The sequence below is a fragment of the Pygocentrus nattereri genome, chromosome 6 (genome assembly GCF_015220715.1).
Source record: "Pygocentrus nattereri isolate fPygNat1 chromosome 6, fPygNat1.pri, whole genome shotgun sequence".
Lineage (NCBI taxonomy): Eukaryota > Metazoa > Chordata > Actinopteri > Characiformes > Serrasalmidae > Pygocentrus > Pygocentrus nattereri.
Window position 1 is genome coordinate 41,014,240 of NC_051216.1, and position 15,837 is coordinate 41,030,076.

The window sequence follows — 15,837 nt, forward strand, 5'->3', positions numbered from 1 at the left end:
ACAGTACACCAAAGTTACATGCTAGTTCTTTTTTTATTATTACTTTTTTACTATTTTAGGCCCTCCAATCCAGATAGGCAGCTAGTCCATGCCTCTCACTGCTATTCCTGAAAATAGGGTTGTAAATATGAATGGGTCGAGAGTTAATGAGTCAGTACTGTTACGTAACAGTTTAAGATTTTGGAATTGGCCTGTTTTACCACCCTTTTGCAAATGCAATATTTGTATTTGAAGAAGGCAACAGTGTTTAAGGTTCAAAGGCATGCCAGTTCCAAGTACCGAGCTCTCCATGTTCAACTATGCCAGTGTAAATACAGTTTTCCATTCTACCTTTAACAGCTGGACACACTTTGAGGCTGATTTCCAGTTTGGATGATGCTAATTGGATAGCATAAGGTTTCATTAGCTTGCGTTCAAGGCTGTCCAATAGGAAAATCCTGAGTATTGAGCTTGTTACATAGCTACCTTAAAAATCCTGCTTCATGGAACATAAAGAATCCATAACAGTTGTGTAGAAGTTCAGAAGCACATTTTCATAACATTTTATTACTTAAAAATACATCTAGAACATTTCTAGAGGAGGAGGCAGTGATGAAGGCTTCATGTTAACGTGAGCTGAGGCTCAAGAGCGTTGTTAGTGCCTCTTTAGAAGCTGAGGAGGACTCATCATGTTGTAAAGTTTGCTAGCTTTTTAACATTGTTCTGTAATGTTATTTACAGTTAGACATCGCATAAAAATGTATATTAGCTAATGCAGTAACCCTTTCCTCAGAGCTAGTGTAATCTTGCCTGTTAATAGTTTTTCCATGGAGCTGTGTTTGGTCTTCCATGGAGTTTAATCTGAAACCTTTCCAGCCTCATGATGAAATAACACTGTCCACCAGATGATCAGGGTTGCACATATCTGAGTTACATTTTCCTCAGCAATAGCTTTTGCTTTCGATCAGCTCGTCAGTTCTAATTAGTTTAGCCACTAACGTTCTCACTGCAGGTTTGTTCTGAGGAGTTTTGTTGGAGTTCTTCTTTCACTTTGTAGAGAAAGTAGAGATGGTTGCTAAGCAGTGTCAAATGACTTAGTCCAGGATTTTCCAAAATTGCTGTGCAATTTTGTGTCAAAAGTTGATGTAAAATGGTTCATTACGGAGATATATATATATTTTTTACAGTAGAGGTCATAGAAACCTAGGCTCACCATGTCTAAAACACAAAAATGGCCATTTACGTTCCATATATAAGGTTGATAACGGGATGCTGAGATTTTTGTTGGGAGTGACAAGGCTGGACAAGATTAGAAATGAGCAGATCAGAGGGACAGTGAAGGTGGAGCAGTTTGGAGATAAAGCCAGAGAGGCCAGGTTGAGATGGTTTGGACATGTGTTGAGGAGGAATAGTGGATGTATTGGTCAAAGAATGTTGGAGATGGAGCTGCCGGGTAGAAGGAGAAGAGGTAGACCTCAGAGAAGGTTTATGGATGTAGTGAAGGTGGACATGGAGATGGTTGGTGTGAAAGTAGAGGAGGCAATGGATATGGCAAGATGGAGGCAGATGATCCGCTGTGGCGACCCCTAAAGGGAGCAGCCGAAAGAAGAAGAAGATATAAGGTTGATAATGGTAAAATAGGGCTGAATCCAAAATAATGCTTAGGTACTGTTTTGACTCATCATCCTATAAAACAATGTCTCAGGCATCAGGCAGCGTATTCATAACCATTTTATGTGAAATAAATAAATAAAAAGTAGAACATTCTGTGATGTAGCTTCAGGGGTCTGGTTCCTATCACTACCACTGTGAACTATTCTTACTCTGTAAGTTTCTCTAAATTAATGCCTTTCACCACAAATCACTTAGTTTACATTCTTAAAGATTTAATTATGAAAAAACTTACTTATACTACAATAACAAACAATGGATTTCTTCCATTTGTGCATGACGCCGGTGTCCTTGATCATGCACTCTTTCAAGAAAACTGAACTATTTAATCCCTATAGAGAAAGCCAGCAAAATACAGGGTGGTTCAAAAAGATTGATCCAACTTCAAAATGATTTATTTCACATGTAAATCATTACAGATCAATGCAGCAAACTGTAAATGCTTTAAATGAACATAACGTTTATTATATAATTTCACAAGTGTTCAATATGAACCTCCTCCAGCTGTACGGACAACATCAACACCATAGTCAAACTCATCCTTTACACGGTTGAGCATGTCGAGCAGGTAACTGCACTCACAGCTCTTTCAATGTGATGTCAGAGATCATCCATTGTTGAGCTTTCTACTCAGGGAATGTCCTCGCAGACTGAAGGGAGCCACCTTCTGGTGATGGTCTGATGATGACCCCCTCTTTCAAATAGTATGTGATTGGTTCCAATAAAAATATTGGGCTTTGAAATCTGATTAATCTTTTTGATTCACCCTGTATTATGAGTTACAATTCTGAAAGTATTTTTATTTATTTATTTATTTCAATCTAAGGCCGTGCCAACGGTTAAATGGATGAGCTACCCCTCTTTCATACTGCCGTACAAGTTTTCTGTCAGCTGGAACTGAGAGCGAGATAATAGGGCTTCCATTTTGCAGTCACTGACAAAGAAATGAGAGGATTTTCTTTGCTCTGCTGTAATCAGCCACAATATGTAGCTTCTGTAATTACACTAAGGCTGGAGAGAAACAAATAGAGAAAACAATATGTTTTTTCCTGAAAAAGGACCATTATAAACCATTAGGATTACAATTGGATGGTTCTGCTTTGTAATGAGAATTGGCTTAATGGTTTCCAATAGAGACCATTAGTTTCCAGGACAGCAGCTCTTGATTCCGTTATGAAACCATTTAATGCATTTAGAATCAGGATTTGGTCACCTGTTGAACCATTAGGGTCCTTTACACTGTGATATCAACCCATTAAAAAAGATAAAATACACTGCGAACCAACAGAAACACTCAATGTTTTCTATGATTTTCAGCCAATGAGAACAGAGGTCATTTACATATATCAGTCTTAACTCTGAAGTAGTGACTCTTATTCCAGCTCTTGCTGTCCCACAGCACTGCCCAGTTTAATCACTCCCTGACCCCACACGCTCCACACAGCTAATAAAGGGCTATATAATCAGTTGATGAGCTTGATGAGTTTTCTAGATAGGCAGTTCTGTGAGTCACCTGGAGCAGGATTTATAAACACTGTGCTAAGGGATGTATTAGTTATATATTTAAATAATATAATATATAATTTAGTTATTATAGTCTGCACTGTTGGGATGCAGGAGCCAGTATTTAAATTCTGACGTAGTGCACTATGTAGGGAGGAAGCAGCCATTTGACATACAGGCGTCGTCGGCTTGGTGCTACTGGAGATTGCTGGTGGAATCGTCACTAGAATGGTCACTGTGGTGGTAATTTGGTAACTGAAAAGTACTTATAAAGTGAAGATTTTGCAACAGTGCTGTGTTTTCATATATTCATTATTACACAACAAAAAATGAAGTTCATGAAATGGCCTCAACCGCATGATCACAGTGATGGGCAACTAAACATTCTTCTCCTCATTTAGCATTCATGGTTTCTTGGCAACACCACACTGTAAAGGAACTACATTTCTTGGCAGAAGAATTGTTTTGATTGTTATTAATAATAAATTACGTACTTTATTACATATGTATTTTATCATATTTTATGTTATTCATAATTTTATCAAAGTAAAAAGCCACCCCAGGGTGTGCGTTACCATGATTTTATCATGTGAAAAAGGGTTTTACTCTGCTTTGTGTTGTTCCCTCCATGGCCTTGAGGGACTTATGGTTTTAATTATATTGTTAGCATTATTAAAACATATTAAAACTAATATTTCTATTGCCAGTTTTCTGCTTACATCTTTAAAGTTCAACTTTCGAGGTAACAACCTGAAGAGAGCAGTATATGAGCAGAAAGTGAAAGAAAAAGAACAGTTATGGCTGAAAGTTAAAAGTTGTTCTTTGTAAATGAAGAATCAACTCAGCACATACAGCATATGCAAGTCTGAGCTTCCCTTCGGAAGCACGTTATCTTAAATCACCAGAGAAGAAAACATGCTGCTGTTGATTCTGAAGCAGCAGAGTGCTCAGGAAAGCCAAAGTCATTATAAGATTAAGTGACCCGTATTAGTCCTACAACAATTTCACCTCTGCATTTAACCCATCCATGAAGTGAGACACCACATACACTCTAATGAGCGCACACTTCCCAGAGCAGTGGGCAGCCCAATCCGCAGCGCCCAGGTAGCAGTTGGGGGTTAGGTGTCTTGCTCAAGGACGCCTCAGTCACGTGCTGTCGGCTCTGGGGACCGAACCGGCGACCTTCTGGTCACCAGGCTGATTCCCTAACCTCCAGCCCACGACTGCCCAGACTTTATAGAAAAGTCTGCTCATTTGACTGCCATCTTGGCAATGCCGGGCAGTTATTTCCAGTCATACAAGACCAGGCCTCTATCTCTTAGAATGAGGAAAGGCCTATAAAACCAAAAGCCATATACATGAAATTACTGATAATAATGGACAAAAACAGCATAAATAGTTTGTAGCATTTTCAAAAATAGTGCACAAAAAATGATATTTCAGCTTGTTCTGGCTACTGGGCTTGCGCAGAAATCCACAACAAGAGGGTCTTTTTCCCATTTGCAGCTTAAACAGCAAGCTTGTTTTATTGAAGGGTGGGACTTTCCTCATAAACAGATGCCATGTTGAGCATTTCAAGCTTTCCCATTCATACTTCAACCAGTGGCCGGTCTCCTCCTTTATCATTTCTCTAGTAAAGCTCAGTCCCAAATGGCACCCTGAGCCCTGTGATCCACCTTTTGTGATGTCAGAACTGTTGCACCATTTAAGATTAGATGGAAAGTTCAAATTAACTACCATTTACGACAAGGCTTTGCCCTCCATGCTGGTGTTCTGAAACCAAACTCCACGAAAGGTGGACTTCAGGCCTCAGGGCACCCATTGGGACTGGGCTTTACTAGAGAAATTATAAGGGAGGAGAATGGCCTCTGGTTGAAATACAATTCAAGTGAGTGATTAGTCAGAATAAGCTAACATTCCACTTAAAAACATCATCAAAGCTCACCATGTTACATCAGTAACGTTAGTCGCTGGAATGTTCTGTATCTGTACTTCAAAAAACAAAAATTTGGCAGCACTACATACGCTAACTTTACACTTAAAAAGATGGTTCTTTGTGAGTTCTTTAGCAGTGGCAGTGGTTCTATTTAGAACCATGCGTTCAAGAGCCATTTCATGCTTAAATGGTTCTTTGCATGGTGAAGTGATCCTTCAGATTGATGGAGAATATGTTTCACATATAGCACCAAAAAGGGTTCTGCTATTATTTACAACATCAGGCTTATAGCAATAGAAGAACCCTTTTTGGTGCCATGAACCATTTAAGCATGCAAACTGTTCTATATAGAACTTAAATGATGCTGCAGCCTGAATGATGGTTCCTGAAGGGTTCTTTATTAAAGAAAATGTTTCTATAAAGAACCATGAACACTCAAAAATGTTTTGTATGATTAAAGGGTTCATTGTATTGTACAACCCCAATTCCAATGAAGTTGGGATGTTGTGTAAAACATAAATAAAAACAGAATATGATGATTAGCAAATCCTTTTCAACCTATATTCAATTGAATACACTACAAAGACAAGATATTTAATATTCAAACAGATGAACTTTATTGTTTTTTTGCAAATATTCACTCATTTTGAATTTGATGCCTGCAACACATTCCAAAGAAGTTGGGACAGGGGCAACAAAAGACTGGGAAAGTTGAGGAATGCTCAAACATTCCACAGGTGAACAGGTTAATTGGAAACAGGTGAGTATCATGATTGGGTATAAAGGGAGCATCCCTGAAAGGCTCAGTCGTTCACAAGCAAGGATGGGGTGAGGTACACCAGTTTGTGAACAACTGCGTGAGCAAATAGTCCAACAGTTTAAGAACAACGTTTCTCAACATGCAATTGCAAGGAATTTAGGGATTTCATCATCTACAGTCCATAATGAATCAAAAGATTCAGAAATCTCTGCAAGTAAGCAGCAAGGCAGAAAACCAACATTGAATGCCCGAGACCTTCGATCCCTCAGGAGGCACTGCATTAAAAACCCACATCATTCTGTAACGGATATTCCCACATGGGCTCAGGAACACTTCAGAAAACCACTGTCAGTGAACACAGTTCATCGCTCCATCTACAAGTGCAAGTTAAAACTCTGCCATGCAAAGCGAAAGCCACATATCAACACCACCCAGAAACGCCGCCGGCTTCTCTGGGCCTGAGCTCATCTGAGATGGACTGACACAAAGTGGAAAAGTGACCTGTGGTCTGACGAGTCCACATTTCAGATTGTTTTTGGAAATCATGGACGTCGTGTCTTCCGGGCCAAAGAGGAAAATGACTGTCCGGATTGTTATCAGCGCAAAGTTCAAAAGCCAGCATCTCTGATGGTGTGGGGGTGTGTTAGTGCCCATGGCAGGGGTAACTTGCACATCTGTGAAGGCAGCATTAATGCTGAAAGGTACATACAGGTTTTGGAGCAACATCTGCTGCCATCCAAGCAACGTCTTTTTCAGGGACGTCCTGCTTATTTCAGCAAGACAATGCCAAGCCACATTCTGCACGTGTTACAACAGCGTGGCTTCGTAGTAAAAGAGTGCGGGTACTAGACTGGCCTGCCTGCAGTCCAGACCTGTCTCCCACTGAAAATGTGTGGCACATTATGAAGCGCAAAATACGACAACGGAGACCCCGGACTGTTGAACAACTGAAGTTGTACATCAAGCAAGAATGGGAAAGAATTCCACCTACAAAGCTTCAACAATTAGTGTCCTCAGTTCCCAAACGCTTATTGAGTGTTGTTAAAAGGAAAGGTGATGTAACACAGTGGTAAACATGCCCCTGTCCCAACTTCTTCTTTGGAATTTGATGCCCAACGTGTTGCAGGCATCAAATTCAAAATGACTGAAAATTTGGAAAAAAAAATAAAGTTTATCTGTTTGAACATTAAATATCTTGTCTTTGTAGTGTATTCAATTGAATATAGGTTGAAAAGGATTTGCAAATCATTGTATTATGTTTTTATTTGTGTTTTATACAATGTCCCAACTTCATTGGAATTGGGGTTGTAAAAGGGTTCTTCTGTTGTTACAAGTGTGACATTGTAGAACCCTTTTTGGTGCTATATAGAACTTATTTCAGAAAGTGTCTTCATAGAACTCTATACAAATATTATACAAATATTCTCTGTCATTCTGAAACACTATTATAACATGCAAAGAACCCTTTAATCATGCAAATGGTGTTTTTAGAGTTCATGGTTCCATATAGAGCCATTGCCATTACTAAAGACCCCTTGAAGAACCATAATTTTTAAGAATGTAGGTATGTATTATAATATGACTGGTGGTAATTTAGCTCTTGGTGAGCCTCTGTTTATCAGAGCACTGCCAAACATCTTATTGTTACAGCTCTTTACATTTAAAGGCCACATTTAAGCCAATTATTTGATTAGCCAATTAATTCATATTGAAATCTTTGCAGCCGCAGCTCATTTAAAATGTTCCTTATACGCCTAGCAGAGATCATCTGCATTCCCACACTACGCCTCTCACTCAAAGTGCTTGACTCAATTGGATTAGGTGTCAACTCTTCACCCTCTGCCGTCTTGACACTCCCACATGGCCACTGACACGGCTTCTATGAATTTCCAATTAAACGCCAAGGGTGCCATATTACTGGGACTTAATGGATGGCTATTATTTGACAGTAATATCCATTGACCTGCGGTGACACCCTCAACATTTAGAGTCAGATTAATAAGGCATCCTGTGCATAATGGCAAGAAAGTCTGGATAGATCAATTTTGGTGAACTCTGCGACTCGGTGGGAGGATATAACTTCTCTCAACTGGCGTCCTGACTGGCTTCCCACCCATTTTGCCCTACACAACGTGGGAAGCAGGAAAAAGATGATGATTCATCAGACTCTTGCAGCGTAACCCGTTGTTATGCTTTCAACCTTGCATTTCGTCTCTATGACAGAAATGTACAGCAATGGTTCTTATATAAACAGATATTTTCTCTCAGGAGTCGACTGGAGAAAAAAGGATGCACTGTATCACGTTAGCTTGAGCACTGGCGATGAAATTTTTCAAAATTCCTGCATAATTCAGTCATTAAGGCGTAAATAGTCATTCAAAGTGGTTTGGTGTGAAATTGTTCATTGTAGAGTCTTGATGGAATGCTGATGGTGGTAATATAGTGGTCAATCTGAATGAATGGGTAAAAAAAATACATTTAAGGCCAAAACTCTCACAACAATACCATAAAATAATGTCTTATGCATTAGGCAATGTTTCTACAACCACTTCATGTAATAACGTTCTGTGAGGGAGGTTTCTGACTATGTAAGCTTCCCTAGAACCGAGCATTTCACCCCAAACCACTCTGAATGACTTTATATCTTGACCGTTTACTTATGCAGAAATTTAATGAGATCAAGCCATTGAGGAGGTATAAATTCAATTACAAAAACAATGAGGCAGCAGGTTTAAAGTTCAAAGAAAGCAGTCATTTATAAATAAGCTTTGACCTGAATTTGAACGGAAACCATAGAAAAATAAAATATGCAATGTTTAATCTGGTTAACTTCATTGTTTTTTTTGTTTTTTTTACATGAGTAAATTAAGACTAGGAACATTATGAAATGTTCAGAAACATCGGGTGATGTAATCATGCTTGGGTGAAAAAGGAAAGACCAAGTCCAGTATGAGTATGAATGGGTAAGGGCTCCCACTTTGCCAAAAATGTGTCAGTAAAAAAATCTGTACCACTTTAAAACAAGACTACCCTTATAAACAGTTCTTTAATGGTTAAAATGAGTTTTTATTAATGGTTATAAATTAGGTTTAAAAGACCTTAAAATAATGAATAACCATTTACAGCGCATAAACAAAAAGTTTGCCTAATAGTGAACCCACATTTATACTGTTAAACCTCAGATTTTGATGTTTATTAATGTTAATTTGTCTTAATAATCAGTCAGTGATAAACCTATCAGCTTCACACAGCTATTTTTTCCCTTTTAATGTGTTATTACTGCTTATTAATGATTATTGAAATATTTTTGACCTAACTAACCATAAACAAACATTTCTAAGCCATTCATAAACACTATATAAGCATAGTCTTATTTTAATGAAGTACCAAAATATCTCACATTTTAAAAATAACATTCCTCAGTCAGGGAATGCAATGATCTTAGGTATTTTACTCTTTAGAGTGCAGAATACCATCAAAAGATTCAGGGAGCCTGGAGAAATCTCTTTCCGTAAAGGGCAAGGCTAAAAACCACAAATGAAAGCCTGTGACCTTTGGTCCCTCAGACAGCTCTGCTTAAAAACCAGCATGCTTCTGTCACCACATGAGCTCGGGATTACTTTGAAAAACCATTGTCAGTAACCACTGTCCGTCACTGCGTCCTCAAATGCACATCAAGGCAAGTCATATGTCAACAACATCCAAAAACGCTGCCCACTTCTCTGGGCCCAAGCTCATCCATTATGGACTGATGCTCAGTTCTCCAAAAATTATAACTTTACAGGAGAAGGAAAAAAACATACTTTACTTTTAATGAAAGTCAGCACAACCTGTCATTTTGGGCTGTTTCCTTAAGGCCATTCTTCATAAAATTTACATACAATGCAAAAGGCAGCATTTCAAATTGTCAAAAACTGAAAAAACGACAAAAATAGAGATATGAGTGTTTTTTTTTCCAACAGCAGTGATATATACTGTTTTCTAGATGCCATATTTTTGTGAAGACATCCGGGCTTATTTTAACATGACCATGCCAAGAAAAATCCTGCATGTAGTCCAAAGGAATGGCTGCATAATCAGAGTTTATATAGTCCAGAATGGTCTCCTATTGAAAAATTGCTGCATCTGGCAAGGACATATGTTTACACAGCCGAAAACACTGCTGAAAAATTCTGTTTTGAAAACCGGATCAGTTGGTGTCTTCAGCCCCTAAATGACTATTAATTGCTGTTAAAATGAGAAGTGATGTAACACACTGGTAAACATGCTCCTGTCCCAGATTTTTTTGGTTGTGTTGCAGGCATCAAATTTGGAATGTGTGTATATTTACAAAAGTCCAGAAGGTAAAACTTCAAATTGTGTTTTTGTACCATTTTTAATGCAGATCAGATAGAACTTACTAAACACGGCTTTCTGTGTCTAAACTTTTTTTTTTGGAATTGTGTCTGGAATTCAACAAGCATACATTTAGATCTGCATCAGTCTAATTGGGTGTGCATTGTTGGGTACTTTGGGAAGAAGAATTCAATATTCATTATGACCAGTGATTTTAGGATATTGCATTGAAGTGTTCAAAAAACCAATCCATATATTCATTTCATTATTGAATTCCAGTGTTGTTCTTCAGAGTGACATCAATTAGTAGGACAAAAATGGAATTTAGCTTTAAAAGATCCATCGTCCTCTGAGGCAGCATAACTGATTTGATTTCGACCCATTTTGGACCCTTCTGCCTGTATCTTCCTCAAAAGCTTTAACGTCTCCATTCTAGTGTGAAAGAGTTTTGCTGCCCCCAGCTGGTTGGCATGTTTGTAGTTTTTTTTAGGTGGGGACTTAATGGGACCACAGTTCCTGCTCAAAGGCCAGATAAATGCCATTCAAAGAATTCAAAGAGCTCTATAATTATCTCATATCTCTAAATATTTATGTTATCGAGAGAACACTGTATTAACCATGAAACACACAAAGTTAATCATTTCAAACTTACCATGCACCATAAAAAATAATCTCTTGGCAAGTGGAATTATCATAAATCTAATTGATATATCAAATCATTTTCATTTTAAGATTGTAAGCTAATAAGATTTTTAAAACTAATTTCTAGACATTTTACTTGTTTTAAGTGATCTGAGTAAGCCAAATGATCTTACTATGTTGACAGAAAATTGATTTTTGTCAATATAGAGAGACTTTCACTTTCTAAACTCACTTAATATTGGAAATAGATATGGGGTTCAGAGGCTTGTGCTGCCAGGAGAACATTTTAGTGATTTAAACATGAAGTATTCTGGTGCAGACACAAAATGATCAATGTTTAACCACCTCTGAAGGCTTATGTGATGTCATTTGCTCTTCATCATGTTAGTGACTTTGACTGTACAACACTTTTAAGGTGAAAGAATTTGTGACTTTGATGGTGAGAAGCGGAAAATGCTAAACCAACTTCTCAGACAAAACTTGCTGTAGTAAATGTTCAGTGTTAATGGTTTTGCATTTATGGGCAGCACAGTGGCACAGTGGGTAGCGCTGTTGCCTCACGGCAAGATGGGCCTGGGTTTGATTTCCAGTTGGGTAACCAGGGTCTTTTCTGTGTGGAGTTTGTATGTTCTCCCTGTGTCTGTGTGGGTGTCCTCATGCAGTCAGGCCCATTGAGATGCTAAATTGCCCCTAGGTATGATTGTGTGTGTGCATGTGTATGCCTGACTGTCTGCCCTGTGATGGACTTGTGACCTGTCCACGGTGTATCCTGCCATCTGGCTAACGACTGCTGGGATGGACTACAGCTCCCCCCATGACCCAGAAGAGTGTGTGTGTTTGCTTACTTTTTTTACTTAATAGGTGTGTTGACTGAAAATTAAGTGGTCTCTGACTTTTGCACTATGTTGCATAAAAGCCTTTTTTATCATGTTTCACACATTATTAATAGCGGCTGTAGATGTGAAAAGGCTCTTTCCATGCAATGACTTATCTGGACTCTCCCAGAGCAGCTAATAATAAGAGTCCGTGGCCGTGTATCAAGCATGCATGACAAATTTCAATTCCAATCAAATATTTAACATACTTAACAAGCCTTAGTACATACTTGTACGCCTGTAACATGTCTGAAAGTCTCACAGTATACCAGTACATGTTTTTATAAGTATTTACTGTTGAATATTTATGAGTTGTTTTAATTCATGGACCTGTAATGTAAGGCTTGCTATGTAGACAGAGCAACACAGCACACTGATGAAGCTGATTGAATAAACTTTGTGAATTTGGCTGAGAAAAGTTATTTTAAAAATCATATAATTTATAATATAATATAGGTTGTACACAAGTGTTGTTACACACAACAAATGAATATTTATTAAACCTAGCTTCTTCAGAAAGAGTTGCTATACTAAAGGATATTCCGTGTACATGACATGAGCTAATTGGTTATTATGGCCTTGTTATCCTCATACATGTGTACAGCTATGTGCAGTTTCATTATACTTTGTTGATTTTCTCAGGGGAAATCCTCTGCAGAGAATGCACTTAAAACATTCTCTAATTCTATTCCAGCAGAACAGTTCAGAACGAAGTGCAATAACTAATGGGATAACATGGCACTGTTAGAATGCAAAATGAAGTGTATGATATCTCACTTACATTGAACTGTGAAAAAGGTACATTCATAAAATCATGAAGATCTGCAAGTTGGCATTAGATAGTAATGCTTAATACAGAAAATGTATAAATTATTTCATAAGTCCAATTAGCTTAGCATAACTAACTTCTACTATGGAAATTAGTAGCCATGTAGCAGTGCTGGATATTCACGTTTGATGTCAATTCAAACTTAAACATAGAGTCTAGTTTAACACTCAACTTAATATCGAAAATCTAAAGAAGAAGGCCTTTTGCTCAGAGGGCTGTTCTTGGAACTATTCCAGAATAAATTGATGTGAAGTCACTCAGCTCTTACTTAATAGTTACTCTACCACATGTTGTAACATTCAAATCAAAGTCTAGAGTCGATTCAGATCAATACAAATTTATTTGTATAGCACATTTTACAACAGGCATCACAAAAGAGCTTTACAGTAATCCGGGTCTGAGCCCCAAGTGAGCAAGCCAAAGGCAACAGTGGCAAGGAAAAACTCCCTAAAAGCAAGAGGAAGAAACCTTGAGAGGAACCAAGACTCAAAAGGGGAACCCATCCTCCTCTGGTCGACGCCGGATAGCAAAACAATAACATAACAGCAAATAGGCCTCAAAGGATTATTCTGCCCTTTTTGCTGGTTTGCCTGTTGCTAAATTATTCCAGAAAATTATGAGGATTCGTATTATGAGGTCTCCCACGTTCTTCTTGTTACATTTCTAGATGTGGTCTCCTTCAGATCAAGTATCCACTATCTAGAGAACAAAGGGTAGACTACCTTTGTCTCACCAGGCCTCAAGGGATTATTCTGCCCTTTTTGCTGGGAGGCCTGTTCCTGAACTATTCCAGTGTGTTATGATGTCTCCAGTTATGAGGTCCCCTATGTACTTCTTGTTTCTTTTCCAGATGTTGTCTCCTTCAGATCAAGGTTCCACTATCTAGAGAACAAAGGGTAGACTACCTTTGTCTCACCAGGCCTCAAGGGATTATTCTGCCCTTTTTGCTGGGAGGCCTGTTCCTAAACTATTCCAGATTATTATGATGTCTCCTGTTATGAGGTCCCCTATGTTCTTCTTGTTACTTTCCAGATGTTGTCTCCTTCAGATCAAGGTTCCACTATCTAGAGAACAAAGGGTAGACTACCTTTGTCTCACCAGGCCTCAAGGGATTATTCTGCCCTTTTTGCTGGGAGGCCTGTTCCTGAACTATTCCAGTGTGTTATGATGTCTCCAGTTATGAGGTCCCCTATGTACTTCTTGTTTCTTTTCCAGATGTTGTCTCCTTCAGATCAAGGTTCCACTATCTAGAGAACAAAGGGTAGACTACCTTTGTCTCACCAGGCCTCAAGGGATTATTCTGCCCTTTTTGCTGGGAGGCCTGTTCCTAAACTATTCCAGATTATTATGATGTCTCCTGTTATGAGGTCCCCTATGTTCTTCTTGTTACCTTTCCAGATGTTGTCTCCTTCAGATCAAGGTTCCACTATCTAGAGAACAAAGGGTAGACTACCTTTGTCTCACCAGGCCTCAAGGGATTATTCTGCCCTTTTTGCTGGGAGGCCTGTTCCTAAACTATTCCAGTGTGTTATGATGTCTCCTGTTATGAGGTCCCCTATGTTCTTCTTGTTACTTTTCCAGATGTTGTCTCCTTCAGATCAAGGTTCCACTATCTAGAGAACAAAGGGTAGACTACCTTTGTCTCACCAGGCCTCAAGGGATTATTCTGCCCTTTTTGCTGAGAGGCCTGTTCCTGAACTATTCCAGATTATTATGATGTCTCCTGTTATGAGGTCCCCTATGTTCTTCTTGTTACTTTTCCAGATGTTGTCTCCTTCAGATCAAGGTTCCACTATCTAGAGAACAAAGGGTAGACTACCTTTGTCTCACCAGGCCTCAAGGGATTATTCTGCCCTTTTTGCTGAGAGGCCTGTTCCTAAACTATTCCAGATTATTATGATGTCTCCTGTAATGAGGTCCCATATGTTCTTCTTGTTACTTCTCCAGATGTTGTCTCCTTCATATCAAGGTTCCACTATCTAGAGAACAAAGGGTAGACTACCTTTGTCTCACCAAGCCTCAAGGGATTATTCTGCCCTTTTTGCTGGGAGGCCTGTTCCTGAACTATTCCAGTGTGTTATAATGTCTCCTGTTATGAGGTCCCCTATGTTCTTCTTGTTACTTTTCCAGATGTTGTCTCCTTCAGATCAAGGTTCCACTATCTAGAGAACAAAGGGTAGACTACCTTTGTCTCACCAGGCCTCAAGGGATTATTCTGCCCTTTTTGCTGAGAGGCCTGTTCCTAAACTATTCCAGATTATTATGATGTCTCCTGTTATGAGGTCCCATATGTTCTTCTTGTTACTTTTCCAGATGTTGTCTCCTTCAGATCAAGGTTCCACTATCTAGAGAACAAAGGGTAGACTACCTTTTTCTCACCAAGCCTCAAGGGATTATTCTGCCCTTTTTGCTGGGAGGCCTGTTCCTAAACTCAATGCACTTTTCTGCTCTTTTGCTGTGAAGTCTTTTCTGAGCCGTTCCAGATTTTGCTGATTTGGTATCTGTGATTCTCCCCGTTTGTAAATTTTCCAGATCCTGTTATGAAAAATGAACAAAACCTTAAATTAAAACTTAGCTACAGTAATATATTCAAATTGTTTGATTTTTAGTAGTAGAATGTGCTCCCCCATTTACCCTGGTTTCTGAAAGTTCTCAGTCATTTCTCTTGACATTGTAAAGACAACTCCCATCTGCCTACTGTTTCAGTAGCTTTTGGTCAGTGTGCTCTGGCCATGAGCTAGTTTAGTAACTAGCTGGCTAGCTGTGGGCTTTAATGATATATTTTATAAATAAAGGATTAAAAGTGTTCACTGCATTTCTGCTTTTGCTGTGGTACCGAGAAAGTACGCGTTTCAGCGTTAAATCTTACCATGAGACACAATAGGTTGCTGTGCCGCACATCAACAGTCTGATTGACCGCCTTTCAGTTCATTTGCCTCAAATTTGTCCAGAATGACAGAGCAGGGTGAGAATTACATGTCAGTGGTCTGATGTTCTGCTTGATGTAAATTTAAAAAATTCAATTACATCTATTTAGATGATCTGTTTCTTTTACATAATTTGAATATGTGTGTATCTGTGACACCCAACTGTGCAGCTTTGATTGTGAATGTGAGCATCACAGTGAGTGCAGGCAGCACAGTCAACCCAGCAAGTGATTTGTGGAAGCATGTTAAGGTGTTTAGAGAGTAATGTGGCAGTGAAGTCATGAGCAGTGAGATTATTTATTCCTGGACTTGGTAATTGATCCTGTTGCAATTTCAGAGAAGTAATTAATGAGTTGTGATGCAGTACTACAAGAAGAATT